Here is a 3,947-nt window from a genome sequence, read left to right on the forward strand (position 1 = left end):
GATTCTTAAATAACGTATATACAACGCAGTTTGCGTTGTTCAGTAGTAGGCATTAAGCTAGAAATCGACTTAGATAAATGACGAAGCCTTTTCTTATCCAACTTTACACTCATTAGTACGAATGATACCCGTGGCATACAGTTACGCTTCTCATCGACTACACTCGATCCGCGACGACCAGCTCTTTCGCATCCGACCGAACGATTCTATCTAATTATATAAGTTATCCGCTGCGTGTCTGTGTGTGCTCGTAATACGCGCGAGAGTTTACAAATTAGACGCAGTATATCGAGATGCGTGTACACGAGTGTCGGCGCAACACTAATCACGGTGATTGCAGGGGAGTGCAAATCGTCGGCGGGATAATATTCCGTGTAATTGGTTCAGCCGCTGTCAATCTGTCTAGCTACCGGACGATGTCTTAACCGAACCGAGAGCCGATACGTGTGCGTGCGAGACGCACGCATTTTCGCAAACTATCTCGATACCTCTGTCATCCGTATCCGTTCGTAGAATCTATTACAACCCGCGATCTTGCCTTCGTGAGCAATTGAATCTTAGTGAATCGCGATCACGACAGAAAATCCGTGGCCTCGCATCATTTCGAGTTAACGCGTGGATAATCAAGCAACCATATCAGCGCAAGACGTAATTTATACATGCGCTACCACAAGCGTCGCATTTAGAAAAACATGCAATATATGTCAACTTCATGCAACTTCAACTTTTTTTGCCTCATCAGTGCCGATATCATTAGTACCGTACAGGCACGCTATTTTATGTGCGAATAATCTCGCACAACTTCTCATTCTTCTTGCACAATTTCATCTTTTCTCACGAAAAGGTGAGTACCTTTCTTGGAAAATAAAATCGCGTTTGTCCGCGATGTTCTTGTTCCGGACGCTTGGATCTTCCAATTGCATTTCTTCCGTTCCTCGCTCGTTATTTGGGTTGGTGCTCGCAACCGTTCCCACGGGAGTGACAAAATCCTATACTAGCGCTATAAGATTTGCCTATGTAGTCAGAAGAACGAAAAGAGATAGAGACATATTAATAAGTTACAGCGGTCCAATCGCTGTTCTATCTGTAGATAGACCCGGGATGCGTTCAGAAACATCACTCGAGTGTTGAAAATCCTACAGCATATATTACGTGCACTCAGAGAGAGAGTTCGGCATCATCAATATTTTCAATAATATATTTTCAGCTTTGATTAACGATTACTTGAATAATTAGTAGTCAAAGTCGAAAATCTTTTAATTACTTGAGTACTCGGTACTCAAATAAAAATGAAAAAAATTTCAATTACTTTTATCAATCATTAATCAAATTTGAAAATTAGTTCACTTTAAGTACTGATTGATTGAGTAATTCAGAAAAATATTCTGATTACTCTTTAGTTACATAACCGAAACATTTTTTGGTATAATTACTGTTAGTCAAGTAATAAAAAATTGTATACTCTGATTACTAATTAATAAAAAATAACTAAATATTTTTTTATTACTGATTAATCAAGTAATCAAAAAATTTCTTATTTTGATTACTAAAAAGTCAATAAAAAAATATTTTCTTTCTGATATGTAATTAATTAAATAATAAACTAATATTAATTTATTCTTAATTTTTGCCGATCCCTGCGTGCACTATAGATTTTCGGCACTCGGGTGATATTTCTGAACCGAACGCGCAGCCCGAAAGAAGTCGACCGAACAAAATAAACAATGAACAAACCACAGGGGGCCCGCGGCGGCCGGTAAGATTTGCTCGGGCTCGACTTCGGGATAGACTTTGACAACGCGGTCGCCAGTCGGTTCGGTGGACCACACAGATCAGAGTCACAGATAAGAAATACGTTTGAAAAACCGATTAACAACTAAAGCCCGGTCCCACACACATCGCGAGTAGTCCGCGAGTATTGGAATTCGCAAGTATTGTGGGATCTGGGCGGGCTTATTTTGACACTCGTGTTTGTCCTTTTTCGCTGGTTGTCGGTAAACTGCCGCGTCAAAGGAAAATTTAAGACTGCTCAGAAATCCCGTGGATAGCTTAAGAATCTTCGTTATTGTTTCTGCATCATGCTTGAAAGTGAGACGCCTTTACTACTCGCGGACTACATTTGTACCCTATCATTCCGTCGCCTAAGCCGGAGGAAAATTCTCAATAGAGAAGAATCAAGAATGTTGACAATACTTAAGATAACTGCGAATTTTGAAATAAGGAAGCTTATTGTTAGAGAGCAAAGTTATAACAACCAATAGAATAAAAACTGATAAAAATCGACAAGATATTTGAATATCCTATATTATTATCACACACACGTATCGTAATGCTTTCCTAATAAATCTTAAATAAATAAAAACTTTAATTATTTAAATATATCTTGAGTTATAAAAGGAGTACATAAATTTATAAATTTTTCTTGACAAGCGTTTGAAAAATTATATTTGCATATATTTTATAAATAGTGTATCACCAAAACCATATTTACATTACGGAATAATATATTCATTGTAAAATGATTTACGGAGATTTAATTACTTGATAATAACACGATAAAAACTTGATAATATAAAAAATTAGAGCAAAGCACGTACGCAAAACTTTGTAAGCAAAAAGCAGTAAAATTTCCCTTATTTAACTATTTAATAGATAATCTTAAAAAATAAAATTTGTTACAATACAAATGTCGATAATTTACTGCAAAATCTATGATATATAGCTTACAGCTAGTATTTGCTCATTTTCTGATTGTTCATTATATAAGCGCCGTAATAATAGCATCATGATTAAATAATATCTGAAATAAGTAAAATTATGTATAATTTTATGGAAATTTTGCACAATAATGTGTTTATTTATTTGTAAAGATCCAATACTTTACATGACACGACACAAAGATTAAGATGCTATCACTGTACTTGACTGTTAGGAAGTTGACCTAACGTACGTGAGTAATGATGTAACTGATAACAAGATATCGCGCTGCACGGCTGAAACTCCGCAAAGATAACCATATGATGATTCATACTAGATGTTAACTTTGAAATTTTTACAACAATAAATGTCCGGTTGTCATAATTTTAAAAAACAGTTTATATTTATAATAAAACTGTATTAATTTAAACACGGCTTACATTTGCATTTTTGCTATTTTTTTATTTAATACATATTCTTCAGTAATAGCGTACAAATTTTTAATAACCGTAAATTTAAAATAAGTATATTCAATGTAAAATAAGTATAAAATAATTAGATTTGAAATAAGTATAATTGAAACTCTATCTTCTTAATTCAAACAATCTCTTTGTTCTTTTCTAATTTTCTAATTGCCATTTTTATTTTAATGATGCATGTGCGAAATGAAAATACGCATCAGAAGTAATTAAAAACAGGAAAGAAAATTTTTTGACAGAAAAGAGGATATCATTAAAGATATTTTTCCGAACACGAAAGCACAACCAAAGTTTACGAATGTTGAGTTGGTTATAAATCAAGAGACAACGTTACGAATACGGATATTCAATTAATAAAATTTATTAATAAAATATATTAATAAAGTATATTTAATAAAATTTACTTTTATGAAAAAATAAAGTATATTATTTATTGTAATATCAAGTCAACAGGTTTTATTAACGTTCTGTTTTTGTTCCTAAAATTTAATTTATAGATAAATTCTTATAGTGTTACCGCTTCTACCAATTAAAGAACGGCTTTAAGCGGAGGAGGATCCTATCAAAGTGACACATGTCGATACAGGGATTTCTCTATCCAATCATCTCGATCGGCTTGATGTCAACTTCTAAGAAAAAAAGAAAAAAATTACGGCGCCCGGACGTAATGCGGTGTGCAAGTCACCACAGGGGGCCTTATTCTTATTGGCCGAGAGCGGAGGACGCCCACGAGGTGCGCGGTTATATAGTACTCTAGTGCTATGCGGAGTT

The sequence above is a fragment of the Temnothorax longispinosus genome, chromosome 2 (genome assembly GCF_030848805.1).
Source record: "Temnothorax longispinosus isolate EJ_2023e chromosome 2, Tlon_JGU_v1, whole genome shotgun sequence".
Taxonomy (NCBI): domain Eukaryota; kingdom Metazoa; phylum Arthropoda; class Insecta; order Hymenoptera; family Formicidae; genus Temnothorax; species Temnothorax longispinosus.